Source organism: Aquarana catesbeiana, linkage group LG12 (assembly GCF_042186555.1).
Source record: "Aquarana catesbeiana isolate 2022-GZ linkage group LG12, ASM4218655v1, whole genome shotgun sequence".
NCBI classification, from domain to species: domain Eukaryota; kingdom Metazoa; phylum Chordata; class Amphibia; order Anura; family Ranidae; genus Aquarana; species Aquarana catesbeiana.
The window spans coordinates 241,553,415-241,569,716 of record NC_133335.1 but is presented as its reverse complement, the minus strand read 5'-3'; the positions used below and the strand labels follow the sequence as shown (position 1 = coordinate 241,569,716).

Below are 16,302 nucleotides of genomic sequence, written 5' to 3'. Positions count from 1 at the left end.
CAGAAGTCCCCTTATCGCATCAGAGGTCCTTCCATCACATCAGATGTCCTCCCATCACATCAGAGGTCTCCCCATCATATCAGAGGTCCCCCATCATATCAGAGGTCCCCCATCACATCAGTGGTCCCCCATCATATCAGAGGTTCCCCCATCATATCAGAGGTCCCCCATCACATCAGTGGTCCCGCATCATATCAGAGGTCCCCCATCATATCAGAGGCCCCCCATCATATCAGAGGTCCCCCATCATATCAGAGGCCCCCTATCATATCAGAGGCCCCCCCATCATATCAGAGGTCCCCCATCATATCAGAGGCCCCCCATCATATCAGAGCCCCCCCCCATATCAGAGGTCCCCCCATCATATCAGGGGCCCCCATCATATCAGAGGTCCCCCATCATATCAGAGGCCCCCCATCATATCAGAGGTCCGCCCATCATATCAGAGGTCCCCCCATCATATCAGAGGCCCCCCCATATCAGAGGTCCGCCCATCATATCAGAGGTCCCCCCATCATATCAGAGCAATTAAATGAAAAAAAAATACATTATTAACATAACAGCAATTTTTTAAAAACCTTTTACTGCCACCACTGCATGTCACATGTCATATATTATTTTAACCATGTGTGCAAAAAAACATGCAAAAAAAAAAACTTCAAAAATGGGTCTGGTAGTGAAAGGGTTAAAGGGGGCCTCGCAGAATAAACAACATTTTATTTGTTTAACATTCTATTAAACAATCAATCGCAGACCCCCCCCCCCCCCCCGCGCGCTACGTGTGAAATTGGGATTAAACTTGCCGCTGCTGTGCGTGAAAAAAATCAAACATATGGAAAAAAAAAATTGTGTATAACTATATATACCACAGTGCAAACAAACCCAAATATAGTAGATTAGAGTGCCAGTAATGTGCATAAATCATGTAGGCAGAAGAAACAGTGAAAAAATATGAATTAACAAGCAAGCATGCGGCCAGTGAAAGTTCAAATAAATGTGCAAAATTGAATGAATAAAGTTCCAATTGCAAAACCTCCTTCACAATCGCTGCTGTGCTGACAATTCCCAAAGTGCTGCGAAAAAAGTCGGTATCCACATAAATGGTAACGTCCCCCACAACCCCCAAAGTGGTTGAACTCACCAGATCATCTACATGATTTATGCCCATTACTGGCACTCGAATCTACTTTATTTGGGTTTGTTTGCGTTGTGGTATTCTAATTCATTATAAACACACTAGGGCTTATTTTTGGGGGAAAACGGTAGTTATATACAATTTTTTTCCAAACATTTTACTATTAAAGACAAAGCAGCTAAAGATGATCGCCGCCGAATCTAATAGGTCTCTATGCGGTTTGTCCTCCCTCCCATCCCCCGCAACAGTTTCTAATACACTGACATTATAATGTATTCAGATACAATGTAATCAGCTACAATGTAATCAGCTACAATGTAATCAGATACAATGTAATCAGCTACAATGTAATCAGATACAATGTAATCAGCTACAATGTAATCAGATACAATGTAATTAGACACACATTCTAAGGATGGCCCCTCCCTCCACCCACAATCCTCTGTGGCTGCTCTGCTCATTTGCATGTGCTGCTTGTATCTGATCTGTAGATGATTGGTTATTGATCTGTGTGTGGAGCATCGGAATGTGTTATAAGGAGAAGTTGATCTGATCATATTCATTTCCTCAAATCGTTATCACCACCAATACATTGATCCCTAAATCTTTATTCCCCCCACCCCCCCCCCCCCCCCCCCAATACATCATTACCAGGCTCACCATGAGCTGACATTTGCGGCTCTGGTTGTCCTTATATACCGATCAGGGTCACTTCTGGATTGTCCTCGCTTCGGCAGGACATATACTAAAATTGGAACGATACAGAGAAGATTAGCATGGCCCCTGCGCAAGGATGACACGCAAATTCGTGAAGCGTTCCATATTTTCTTGCGCCGCATTCACAGCGCGCCCGGGCTTAACCGCTTGCCCTCCGGAAGATTCACCCCCCCCCTTCCTCACCAGGCCATTTTTTTTGCTAATCAGCGCGGCGTTCACTTTAACTGACAATTGCGCAGTTGTGCGACGCTGCACACAAATAAACATTTTTTGTTCCCACAACTTCTTTTGGTGGTATTTGATCACCTCTGCGGTTTTTACTTTTTGCGCTATAAACAGATAAAGAGCGACAATCTTGATAACAACAATATTTTTTTCTGGGTTCACCACACGGTTGTGTGATGTCCGGCACTGCGTGTGATTCGCGCCGCGCCGCTGCGATGTCTGTGCGATGTGAATTCATAGAGATTGCATGGCTGAATTCGCATCGCATTCGCACCAAAATGGCACCGGATCCTTTTCTTGGTCCGCACCGGAATCGGATCGCATTGGGTGTTCACAAAGCCTTCCCGGCCTGAGCTGTACAGTCTGAGGGGCTCACACACGCGGCGGCCGAGGTCCCCCCCCCCGTTCACCGATTCCAGTGCAAATCAGGACTGAATTTTTGCCTGAATTCGCATCTGAATCGGAACTAAAGACGCACCGAACCCTTTGGCCGCCCCGGAGCTGTGTGAACCGGTTCCATTGAGAGCCGGCTGGATTCTCCTGTCATGCAAATTGGATGTGTGAACCCGGCCTAAAATTCTAAACCTCCCGGGGGGGGGGGGTTACACAATCTGCATTTGGATGTGGTTGGGGGGGAGGGGCAACACAGCCAGTAGATATTTGTATTACAAACGCCATTGTTGCAACAGGAGGAGTGAGACTCTGCGCCTGGGGCTTGGAGAGCAGAGGTGGGACGTCTAGCTGGGGAATCTCAGCCACACCTCTCCGTGCACAGTTCTGGGAGCGATTATGCAGGCGCAGCAATCAGCATTTGGCTGTGGTTGGGGGGGGGGAGGGGGCAACACAACCAGAAGGTATTTGTATTACAGAAATACAACATATTATATCCCATGTCTGGACACTGAGCTGTTCAGGCTTTGTTTCCAATAGTGCGACTTTTCATGCGACTTTGGACTGAAAAGTCACATGACAAGTCGCACCCCATGATTTCCAATGAGTACCGTTCATATCTGTGCGTCTTCAAGTCGCAGCGACTTCAAAGTAGTCCCTGCACTACTTTGGTCCCACTTTGATGCGACTTGAGGTCCATAGAACTCAAGTTGCGGCCAAAAATCGCTGTAAAATCGTGCGATTTTTGGGGACGCAATGGTGGAAACATAGCCTCATAGTCTCCACTGGGATCACATGTGACAGGGTGACAACCCAGGGACAGAATTGTCAGGCAGGGACAGAGCGGTGTCACCCTCCAACAGGAAGTGCCTAAAAGAGTTCCTTCATGGCGGGATCAACAGAGATTATTTCAATGAAAATTGGAGATTGTAAAAGATTGATAATGACTTTTAAAATGATACTAACATGATACAGAGGATGTGAGATGTCACTGATTAGATTAGATTAGATCTCCTATAAATCATTGATGCGATCAGTCATAGGCGATGTACACGTGTCCCATCAATCATCACTGCGCTCCCGTCCCACCTCCTCCGATGACCCCGACTTACCTCTCCTACAGGTACATCCAGCACTGCGCTATATACATCCCTCTTATTATATAAACAAAGGATACTAAATATAAACATAAACATGTGATGAGTTATTAATAGAATCTGATACTATCTAATAATCTTCAGAGTTTATCAGGAGAGAACGTGGTATAAGCCTCATTCACACTGAACGATTGCCATGGAAACAAGTCGCACCCTATTGGCCGGCAATGGCCCTGTTCCAATCGGTGCGACGCCGACTTTGCAGCACGGCACTGATTTGCAAATGTAGTTCTTGCACTGCTTTTGATACAATGTAATCAGATACAATGTAATCAGATACAATGTAAGAAGATACACAGTCTAAGGATGGCCCCTCCCTCCTCCCACAATCCCTTGTGGCTGCTCTGCTCATTTGCATGTGCTGCTGGTATCTGATCTGTAGAAGATTGGTTATTGATCTGTGTATGGAGCATCGGAATGTGTTGTAACTTGTACGGAGACTCTGATGTTGTATTTGTTTTCCATGACTTTTTATTGGTTTGGATACATTGATTCTGGAATCTTTATTACCATTAATACATTATTACCAGGCTCACCATGAGCTGACATTTCCGGCTCTGGTTGGCCTTATATACCGATCAGGGTCATTTCTAGATTGTCCTCGCTTCGGCAGGACATATACTAAAATTGGAACGATACAGAGAAGATTAGCATGGCCCCTGCGCAAGGATGACACGCAAATTCGTGAAGCGTTCCATATTTTCTTGCCCCAAATAAAACGTGCTCAATTACTTTTTTCCTTCTTGTTATGAACCATTAAATAATAATAAAAAAAAAAATTATATATATATATTTATTTATTTATTATAAAGTTCATGCTTGCGGTTAGATCACTGGGGACATAAAGCTGGCCATATGCTAGTAGGTTTTCATACGAATGTTCGTACAAACATTCTCAGTACATTCGATGATCGATGTCGTTCAAAACGTCCTTTTCTTTTAGCATTTGATTTCCTAAATTGAAAAATTTGAAACTAAATTCTAATGGTGTAGGACCAGTTTTTGGTATCACGCACGCGGCCGTATAGAGAGCAGAACGTGCCTCGTCACTCTCCCGGTGTACCGTCGCCCGTTGAGATTAATTAGACGATGCCGCTCTACATGGTTATGCGCCAGGGGTTGTGTAAAGCACCACACGCGGAATGCACGCTAATTATGTTTGAAGCATACGCCCACAATGGCGTACAGCCTCATCTAATTCATCTCATTGGGTGCTGAGTCCCTGCAGAGTGACTACGCAGGCTCTGCGTTCCGTACGGCCGTGTGCATGAAGCCTTAAAGACGTATTGGAGGTTCCCATTACATCAGAAGTCCTTCCATCACATCAGGGGTCCTCCCACCACATAAGGAGTCCTTCCATCACATCAGAGCCCCCGCCCCCCCCCATCACATCAGAGGCCCTCCCAAGAGATCAGAGGTCACCCCCCATCACATCAGAGGTCTCTCCATTACATCAGAGCCCCTCCCCCATGACATCAGAGGTCCCCCCATCACATTCGAAGTCCACCCATTACATCAGAGGTCTCTCCATCACATCAGATGTCCACCCTCACATCAGAGCCCCCCATCACATCAGTGGTCCTTCCATCACATTAGAGGTCCCTCCATCATATCAGAGGTTATCCCATCACATCAGAGCTCCCCCCCATCAGATCAGAGTTCCCTCATCAGATCAGAGGACCCCCCCCCCCCCATCACATCAGAGGTCCTCCCATCACATCAGAGGTCCTCCAATCGCATCAGAGGTCCTCCAATTACATCAGAGGTCCTCCCATTGCATCAGAGGTCCCCCCATCACATCAGAGGTCCCCCCATCACATCAGAGGTCCTACCATCACATGTCTCCCTATCACATCAGAGTTCCCCCCATCACATCAGAGGTCCTCCATCACGTAAGATGTCCTTCCATCACATCAAAGGTCCTCCCATCACATCAGATGTCCTTCCATCACATCAGAGGTCCTTCTATCACATCAGAGGTCCCCCATCACATCAGAGGTCCCCCACAACATGAAAGGTCCCCCATAACATCAGAGGACCCCCATCACGTAAGATGTCCTTCCATCACATCTGAGGTCCCCCCATCACGTCAGAGGTCCCCCCATCACAGCAAAGGTCCCCTTATCACATCAGAGGTCCTTCCATCACATCAGAGGTCCTCCCATCACATCAGAGGTCCTTCCATCACGTAAAATGTCCTTCCATCACATCAGAGGTCCCCCCATCACATCAGAGGTCCTCCCATCACATCAGAGGTCTCCCCATCACATCATAGGTCCCCTTATCACATCAGAGGTCCTTCCATCACATCAGAGGTCCTTCCATCACATCAGAAGTCCCCTTATCGCATCAGAGGTCCTTCCATCACATCAGATGTCCTCCCATCACATCAGAGGTCTCCCCATCATATCAGAGGTCCCCCATCATATCAGAGGTCCCCCATCACATCAGTGGTCCCCCATCATATCAGAGGTTCCCCCATCATATCAGAGGTCCCCCATCACATCAGTGGTCCCGCATCATATCAGAGGTCCCCCATCATATCAGAGGCCCCCCATCATATCAGAGGTCCCCCATCATATCAGAGGCCCCCTATCATATCAGAGGCCCCCCCATCATATCAGAGGTCCCCCATCATATCAGAGGCCCCCCATCATATCAGAGCCCCCCCCCATATCAGAGGTCCCCCCATCATATCAGGGGCCCCCATCATATCAGAGGTCCCCCATCATATCAGAGGCCCCCCATCATATCAGAGGTCCGCCCATCATATCAGAGGTCCCCCCATCATATCAGAGGCCCCCCCATATCAGAGGTCCGCCCATCATATCAGAGGTCCCCCCATCATATCAGAGCAATTAAATGAAAAAAAAATACATTATTAACATAACAGCAATTTTTTAAAAACCTTTTACTGCCACCACTGCATGTCACATGTCATATATTATTTTAACCATGTGTGCAAAAAAACATGCAAAAAAAAAAACTTCAAAAATGGGTCTGGTAGTGAAAGGGTTAAAGGGGGCCTCGCAGAATAAACAACATTTTATTTGTTTAACATTCTATTAAACAATCAATCGCAGACCCCCCCCCCCCCCCCCCCCCGCGCGCTACGTGTGAAATTGGGATTAAACTTGCCGCTGCTGTGCGTGAAAAAAATCAAACATATGGAAAAAAAAAATTGTGTATAACTATATATACCACAGTGCAAACAAACCCAAATATAGTAGATTAGAGTGCCAGTAATGTGCATAAATCATGTAGGCAGAAGAAACAGTGAAAAAATATGAATTAACAAGCAAGCATGCGGCCAGTGAAAGTTCAAATAAATGTGCAAAATTGAATGAATAAAGTTCCAATTGCAAAACCTCCTTCACAATCGCTGCTGTGCTGACAATTCCCAAAGTGCTGCGAAAAAAGTCGGTATCCACATAAATGGTAACGTCCCCCACAACCCCCAAAGTGGTTGAACTCACCAGATCATCTACATGATTTATGCCCATTACTGGCACTCGAATCTACTTTATTTGGGTTTGTTTGCGTTGTGGTATTCTAATTCATTATAAACACACTAGGGCTTATTTTTGGGGGAAAACGGTAGTTATATACAATTTTTTTCCAAACATTTTACTATTAAAGACAAAGCAGCTAAAGATGATCGCCGCCGAATCTAATAGGTCTCTATGCGGTTTGTCCTCCCTCCCATCCCCCGCAACAGTTTCTAATACACTGACACTATAATGTATTCAGATACAATGTAATCAGCTACAATGTAATCAGCTACAATGTAATCAGATACAATGTAATCAGCTACAATGTAATCAGATACAATGTAATCAGCTACAATGTAATCAGATACAATGTAATTAGACACACATTCTAAGGATGGCCCCTCCCTCCACCCACAATCCTCTGTGGCTGCTCTGCTCATTTGCATGTGCTGCTTGTATCTGATCTGTAGATGATTGGTTATTGATCTGTGTGTGGAGCATCGGAATGTGTTATAAGGAGAAGTTGATCTGATCATATTCATTTCCTCAAATCGTTATCACCACCAATACATTGATCCCTAAATCTTTATTCCCCCCACCCCCCCCCCCCCCAATACATCATTACCAGGCTCACCATGAGCTGACATTTCCGCCTCTGGTTGTCCTTATATACCGATCAGGGTCACTTCTGGATTGTCCTCGCTTCGGCAGGACATATACTAAAATTGGAACGATACAGAGAAGATTAGCATGGCCCCTGCGCAAGGATGACACGCAAATTCGTGAAGCGTTCCATATTTTCTTGCGCCGCATTCACAGCGCGCCCGGGCTTAACCGCTTGCCCTCCGGAAGATTCACCCCCCCCTTCCTCACCAGGCCATTTTTTTTGCTAATCAGCGCGGCGTTCACTTTAACTGACAATTGCGCAGTTGTGCGACGCTGCACACAAATAAACATTTTTTGTTCCCACAACTTCTTTTGGTGGTATTTGATCACCTCTGCGGTTTTTACTTTTTGCGCTATAAACAGATAAAGAGCGACAATCTTGATAACAACAATATTTTTTTCTGGGTTCACCACACGGTTGTGTGATGTCCGGCACTGCGTGTGATTCGCGCCGCGCCGCTGCGATGTCTGTGCGATGTGAATTCATAGAGATTGCATGGCTGAATTCGCATCGCATTCGCACCAAAATGGCACCGGATCCTTTTCTTGGTCCGCACCGGAATCGGATCGCATTGGGTGTTCACAAAGCCTTCCCGGCCTGAGCTGTACAGTCTGAGGGGCTCACACACGCGGCGGCCGAGGTCCCCCCCCCCCCGTTCACCGATTCCAGTGCAAATCAGGACTGAATTTTTGCCTGAATTCGCATCTGAATCGGAACCAAAGACGCACCGAACCCTTTGGCCGCCCCGGAGCTGTGTGAACCGGTTCCATTGAGAGCCGGCTGGATTCTCCTGTCATGCAAATTGGATGTGTGAACCCGGCCTAAAATTCTAAACCTCCCGGGGGGGGGTTACACAATCTGCATTTGGATGTGGTTGGGGGGGAGGGGCAACACAGCCAGTAGATATTTGTATTACAAACGCCATTGTTGCAACAGGAGGAGTGAGACTCTGCGCCTGGGGCTTGGAGAGCAGAGGTGGGATGTCTAGATGGGGAATCTCAGCCACACCTCTCCGTGCACAGTTCTGGGAGCGATTATGCAGGCGCAGCAATCAGCATTTGGCTGTGGTTGGGGGGGGGGAGGGGGCAACACAACCAGAAGGTATTTGTATTACAGAAATACAACATATTATATCCCATGTCTGGACACTGAGCTGTTCAGGCTTTGTTTCCAATAGTGCGACTTTTCATGCGACTTTGGACTGAAAAGTCACATGACAAGTCGCACCCCATGATTTCCAATGAGTACCGTTCATATCTGTGCGTCTTCAAGTCGCAGCGACTTCAAAGTAGTCCCTGCACTACTTTGGTCCCACTTTAATGCGACTTGAGGTCCATAGAACTCAAGTTGCGGCCAAAAATCGCGGCAAAATCGCGCGATTTTTGGGGACGCAATAGTGGAAACATAGCCTCATAGTCTCCACTGGGATCACATGTGACAGGGTGACAACCCAGGGACAGAATTGTCAGGCAGGGACAGAGCGGTGTCACCCTCCAACAGGAAGTGCCTAAAAGAGTTCCTTCATGGCGGGATCAACAGAGATTATTTCAATGAAAATTGGAGATTGTAAAAGATTGATAATGACTTTTAAAATGATACTAACATGATACAGAGGATGTGAGATGTCACTGATTAGATTAGATTAGATCTCCTATAAATCATTGATGCGATCAGTCATAGGCGATGTACACGTGTCCCATCAATCATCACTGCGCTCCCGTCCCACCTCCTCCGATGACCCCGACTTACCTCTCCTACAGGTACATCCAGCACTGCGCTATATACATCCCTCTTATTATATAAACAAAGGATACTAAATATAAACATAAACATGTGATGAGTTATTAATAGAATCTGATACTATCTAATAATCTTCAGAGTTTATCAGGAGAGAACGTGGTATAAGCCTCATTCACACTGAACGATTGCCATGGAAACAAGTCGCACCCTATTGGCCGGCAATGGCCCTGTTCCAATCGGTGCGACGCCGACTTTGCAGCACGGCACTGATTTGCAAATGTAGTTCTTGCACTGCTTTTGATACAATGTAATCAGATACAATGTAATCAGATACAATGTAAGAAGATACACAGTCTAAGGATGGCCCCTCCCTCCTCCCACAATCCCTTGTGGCTGCTCTGCTCATTTGCATGTGCTGCTGGTATCTGATCTGTAGAAGATTGGTTATTGATCTGTGTATGGAGCATCGGAATGTGTTGTAACTTGTACGGAGACTCTGATGTTGTATTTGTTTTCCATGACTTTTTATTGGTTTGGATACATTGATTCTGGAATCTTTATTACCATTAATACATTATTACCAGGCTCACCATGAGCTGACATTTCCGGCTCTGGTTGGCCTTATATACCGATCAGGGTCACTTCTAGATTGTCCTCGCTTCGGCAGGACATATACTAAAATTGGAACGATACAGAGAAGATTAGCATGGCCCCTGCGCAAGGATGACACGCAAATTCGTGAAGCGTTCCATATTTTCTTGCCGGATGCTTTGCAATGAAAGTGACCCGTCCCCGGAACTCGCATTATTCAGCTTTGTATTTTAGGCTCCATTCACAGCTAGGAGATTTGAATCGCAGGAGGAGGAGGAGCTTCTTTTGGGCGATGACAGCGCATGTTGCGATTTGCCGCAATTGCAGTAAAATCAAACGGTGATTTGGGTGTCATTAAGAAGTAATGGCATTGCAAACACGTCCTGCTTTTTTCTGCGATTCCACCCCTGATTCAGTTTGCCTCGATGTGAATGGAGCCTTTTACTCTGTTTTTTTTTTTTGCAGGAGGTGGAATATCCCTCAGCCGGGGGGGTGTAACAGCAGTTCACTCTTCCCTCAGATCGCTCTTCCCTCAGATCGCTCTTCCCTCAGATCATTCTTCTACTTTCAAACATGGAATAGGCTGTTCTGCATGGCAGAGATCAATGGCAGCCATCGCTCATTGGGGCTCTCTGCAGGGGGCACTCTGGTGGTACTATCTTAGTACCTCTACAGTGCCCCTTTACATCTTTCAGAGGATGTAAGGGGGCACTCTGAAGGATCTCATTTAGTACCACCAGAGTGCCCCCTTAGATCCTACAGAGTGCCCCCTTAGATCCTACAGAGTGCCCCCTTACATCCTACAGAGTGACCCCTTAGATCCTACAGAGTGCCCCCTTACATCCTACAGAGTGCCCCCTTAGATCCTACAGAGTGCCCCCTTACATCCTACAGAGTGACCCTTTACATCCTACAGAGTGACCCCTTACATCCTACAGAGTGACCCTTTACATCCTACAGAGTGACCCCTTTCATCCTCCAAAGTGCCCCCATGGTACTACCATGGGGGCACTCTGGAGGATGTGAGGTGTCACTTTGGAGGATGTGAGGGGTCACTTTGGAGACACTAATGTAGGGGTCACTCTGGAGGATGTGAGGGGCCACTCTGGAGGATGTGAGGGGTCACTCTGGAGGATGTGAGAGGTCACTCTGGAGGATGTAAGGGGTCACTCTGGAGGATGTGAGGGGTTACTCTGGAGGATGTGAGGGCCACTCTGGAGGATGTGAGGGGCCACTCTGGAGGATGTGAGGGGGTCACTCTGGAGGATGTGAGGGGTCACTTTGGAGGATGTGAGGGGTCACTCTGGAGGATGTGAGGGGCCACTCTGGAGGATGTGAGGGGCCACTCTGGAGGATGTAAGGGGTCACTCTGGAGGATGTGAGGGGTCACTCTGGAGGATGTAAGGGGTCACTCTGGAGGATGTAAGGGGCCACTCTGGAGGATGTGAGGGGTCACTCTGGAGGATGTAAGGGGTCACTCTGGAGGATGTAAGGGGCCACTCTGGGATGTGAGGGCCACTCTGGAGGATGTGAGGGGCCACTCTGGAGGATGTGAGGGGTCACTCTGGAGGATGTAAGGGGTCACTCTGGAGGATGTGAGGGGCCACTCTGGAGGATGTGAGGGGTCACTCTGGAGGATGTGAGGGCCACTCTGGAGGATGTAAGGGGCCACTCTGGAGGATGTGAGGGGTCACTCTGGAGGATGTGAGGGGTCACTCTGGAGGATGTGAGGGCCACTCTGGAGGATGTGAGGGGCCACTCTGGAGGATGTGAGGGGTCACTCTGGAGGATGTGAGGGGTCACGCTGGAGGATGTGAGGGCCACTCTGGAGGATGTGAGGGGTTACTCTGGAGGATGTGAGGGGTCACTCTGGGGGATGTAAGGGGCCACTCTGGATGATGTAAGGGGTTACTCTGGAGGATGTGAGGGGTTACTCTGGAGGATGTGAGGGGTCACTCTGGAGGATGTAAGGGGTTACTCTGGAGGATGTGAGGCGTCACTTTGGAGGATGTGAGGGAGCACTCTGGAGAATGTAAGGATGCACTTTGGAGACACTGATGTAAGGGGGCACTGGTGTCGGGGGTCACTCTGGAGGATGTAAGGGGGCACTGATGTAGTGGGGCACTCTGGAGCATGTAAGGGGGCACTCAGGTGGATGTAAGAGGGCACTCTGAAGGATCTAAGGGAACACTCTGGAGGTACTAAGTTAGTACTGCCAGAGTACCCCCTTTCATCCTCCAAAGTGCCCCCATGGTACTACTAAGGGGGCACTCTAGAGGATTAAGGGGCCACTCTGAAAGACGCAAGGGGCACTCTGGAGAATGTTAGGGGACACTCTGAAGGATAAAAGGATGCACTTTGCAGACACTGATGTAGGGGGGGGGGGGGGCACTGGTGTAGGGGGCACTCTGGAGGATGTAAGGGGGCACTCTGAAGGATGCACTTTGAAGACACTGATGTAAGGGGGCACTCTGGGGGGGCATTGATGTAGGGGGGCACGGGCACTCTGGGGGGGCACTGATGTAAGGGGGCACTCTGGGGGGGGGCATTGATGTAGGGGGGCACGGGCACTCTGGGGGGGCACTGATGTAAGGGGGCACTCTGGGGGGGGCATTGATGTAGGGGGGCACGGGCACTCTGGGGGGGCACTGATGTAAGGGGGCACTCTGGTGGCTCTGATGTATGGTGAAACTCTGGGGACTCATGCTGGGGATTTTGATGTAAGGGAGGACTCTGATGTGAATGTAGCGCTCACCCTGACTGCTGCACTCCATATGTTGTTTTGTTTGTAACTTATTCTTGACCCTGCACTCCATACATTATGCTTTGACCCCTCACATCCTCCAAAGTGACCCCTCACATCCTCCAAAGTGACCCCCTCACAGCCTCCAAAGTGACCCCTCACATCCTCCAAAGTGACCCTTCACATCCTCCAAAGTGACCCTTCACATCCTCCAAAGTGACCCCTCACATCCTCCAAAGTGACCCCTCACATCCTCCAAAGTGACCCCTCACATAGACCTCACAAAGGTGTCCATTGTCTCAACAGTTGCTGGCTTCAATGAGGTTCTTCTTTGTGTGCATAAATACGAGTAATGGAAATGTTTAGTTAAAAAAAAAAAGTTCCTTTGTCCTTAGGTTTATATGTGTCTGGGAAACTGTCAATTGAGGTTTAGAATTAGTTTTCTGTGGGTACAAGGATTGTGGTATATGGAATATGTGTGCAGTGTATACTGCAGCCGCAGGTTCTGTCCCACTTTAAGACCCTCCCACTGGCCACGCCCATTGTTCTTATAATAGTTTATAATAGGAGTTTTTGTCATATGTTAGGTTGTCAGTAATAAATGTGCTCCGTCAGTAAAAATTTTCATGAGTAAAAGGGGAAGGGCCCCCAAGCTTGGAGGGAGGGGCCCACAGGCCCAGAAGAAAGGGGGCTGGGGATCGGGGGGGGGGGCTTTTATTATTTAAAACTGTATCCCATATTTAGTACGGATGTTTATAATCTCCATCCAGGTCACATGTTTCAGGGTGACAACCCAGGAACAGAATTGGCAGACAGGGACAGAGCGTTGTCACCCTATAACAGGAAGTGCCTAAAAAAGTTCCTTCATGGCGGGATCAACAGCGATTGTTTAGATGGCAGATTTAATAAGATTGATAATGACTTTTAAAATGATACTAACATGATACAGATGATGTACGATTTCCCTGATTGGATTCGATCTCCTATAAATCATTGATGAGATCAGTCATAGGCAATGTACACCCATCAATCATCACTGCGCTCCCGTCCCACCTCCTCCGATGACACCGACTTACCTCTCCTACAGGTACATCCAGCACTGCGCTATATAAATGTATCTGATTCTATAAAAGGATGATACTAAATATAAACTTCATGTGATGAGTTATTAATAAAATCTGTTGCTGTCTCATTATCTCTGGAATTTATTAGCAGAGAAATGAGCAGCGGGGGAGGGGTGATCGTATTATATAACACACCTCTAATTTCCTGCCCAGGAGAGATGAGGTTTAGGTTTTTGGCAATATCAATATACCCCAAAAATAATTCCCTGACCCCCCTTCATGCCCAGGCCAATTTTCAGCTTTCAGCGCTCTCACACTTTGAATGACAATTACGCCGTCATGTAACACTGTACACATAGGACATTTTATCATTTTCTTCACACAAATAGAGCTTAATTTTGGTGGTATTTAATCACTGCTGAGGGTTTTATTTTTTGCTAAACAAATGGAAAAAGACCAAAAAAACAAAAACAAAAATTTTTTCATAGTTTGTAATACAATTTTGCAAACAGGTAGTTTTTCTCCTTCACTGATGGGCACTGATAAGGCAGCACTTTTGGGCAATGATAAGGAGGCACTGATAGGCGGCACTGATGAGGCGGCACAGGTGGGCACTGATAGGCAGCACTGATGGACACTGATAGGCGGCACTGATGAGGCGGCACAGGTGGGCACTGATAAGGAGGCACTGATAGGTGGCATTGATGGACACTGATGGGCGGCACTGATAGGTGACACTGATGAGTAGACACTGATTGGTAATTTTTCTCCTTCACTGATGAGGTGGCACTGATGGACACTGATGAGGTTTCACTGGTAGGCAATGATAAGGAGGCACTGATGAGGCTGCACTGATAGGTGACACTGATGAGGCGGCACAGGTGGGCACTGATAGGTGTCACTGAAAGGCACTGATAGGCAGCACTGATGGGCACTAATAGGCGGCATAAATGGGCACTGATAGGCAGCACTGAAGGACACTGATTGGCACTGATAAGGAGGCACTGATAGGCGGCACTGATGGGCACTGATAGGCAGCACTGATAGGTGACACTGATGAGGAGAAACTGATGGGCACTGATTGGTAATTTTTCTCCTTCACTGATGTGTGCTGATGAGGTGGCACTGATGAGGTGGCACTGATGGGCACTGATGAGGTTTCACTGGTAGGCAATGATAAGGAGGCACTTATGAGGCTGCACTGATGGGCACTGATAGGCAACACTGATGGGCACTGATTGGCAGCACTGGTGGGCACTGATAGGCAGCACTGATGGGCACTGATAGGTGACACTGATGAGGAGACACTGATGGGCACTAATAGGCAGCACTGAAGGACACTGATTGGCACTGATAGGCGGCACTGATGGGCACTGATAGGCAGCACTGATGAGGTGACACTGATTGGCACTGACTGGTAATTTTTCTCCTTCACTGATGTGCGCTGATGAGGCGGCACTGATGGGCACTGATGAGGCGGCACTGATGGGCAATGATGAGGTGGCACTGATGGGCACTGATAGTTGGCATTGATGGGCACTGATGAGGTGTCACTGGTAGGCAGTGATAAGGAGGCACTGATGAGCCTGCACTGATAGGTGGCATTGATAGGCATTGGTAGGCGGCACTGATAGGCACTGATAGTTTGCACTGATGGGCACCAATGAGGTCTCACTGGTAGGCAATGATAAGGAGGCACTGATGAGGCTGCACTAATAGGTGGCATTGATGGGCACTGATAATCAGGACACGGATAATGCCATGATTATCAGTGCCGATATCCCTTGAACACAAGCTGATTATTGTTTTTCTTCTTCTCTCCTCACGCTGTCATTGGACAGAGCTGATCACATGGTAGAGGGACAGGCGATGGCGGGAGGACGTTCATGTCCGCCCTCCCTGCACATTAAGGGAAGTCCTGTAATCCATAATGTGACTGCACTATCTGTACACCACGAGGACGAGCCCGCTTCCTGTACATGTATTCTGTGCTGTGCTGGGATAGTAACTTGTATGTTTCTGTTGGCTACTTATTTGTTTAAATAAAGATTACATAGCTGCATTTTTACCACCCCAACCACCCTCCTTAAGCTGCAAAGGCAACCAGACCGGACTGTACCCAAAAAATTATCCCCGTCGTGTTTAGCTGGCTGTACCCTAGCCGGATGTGACCCATTCAAGCGATTGGGCCCTGCAGCTGCGTGCATTGCAATACTACGGTGCAGCATTTACAGGGTTCAAACAGATGCAAAAAGGAAACACATCACCTCCTCGCGGCCTGTTAAATGCCTCTGAACAGTGATCCACCACAGATCACTTTTCAGAGGGATGGCCGCTAGTGTAAAGGTAGCATTAGGTCTCTTTCACACTGGTATCTATGGG

General features: G+C 47.7%; 4 non-coding genes across 4 annotated transcripts; all 4 read left to right on the top strand.

Annotated features, from left to right (window-relative positions):
- Positions 1-1,856: 1,856 nt before the first annotated feature.
- LOC141114681 (U6 spliceosomal RNA) lies at positions 1,857-1,963 on the top strand. Its single transcript, XR_012236957.1, has one exon. It is a non-coding gene; the product is annotated as a U6 spliceosomal RNA (small nuclear RNA).
- Positions 1,964-4,221: 2,258 nt separating this feature from the next.
- On the top strand, positions 4,222-4,328 carry LOC141114680 (U6 spliceosomal RNA). The gene has a single exon (XR_012236956.1). It is a non-coding gene; the product is annotated as a U6 spliceosomal RNA (small nuclear RNA).
- Positions 4,329-7,810: 3,482 nt separating this feature from the next.
- Positions 7,811-7,917, top strand: LOC141114679 (U6 spliceosomal RNA). The gene has a single exon (XR_012236955.1). It is a non-coding gene; the product is annotated as a U6 spliceosomal RNA (small nuclear RNA).
- A 2,256-nt stretch (positions 7,918-10,173) lies between these two features.
- On the top strand, positions 10,174-10,280 carry LOC141114678 (U6 spliceosomal RNA). Its single transcript, XR_012236954.1, has one exon. It is a non-coding gene; the product is annotated as a U6 spliceosomal RNA (small nuclear RNA).
- Positions 10,281-16,302: the final 6,022 nt, after the last annotated feature.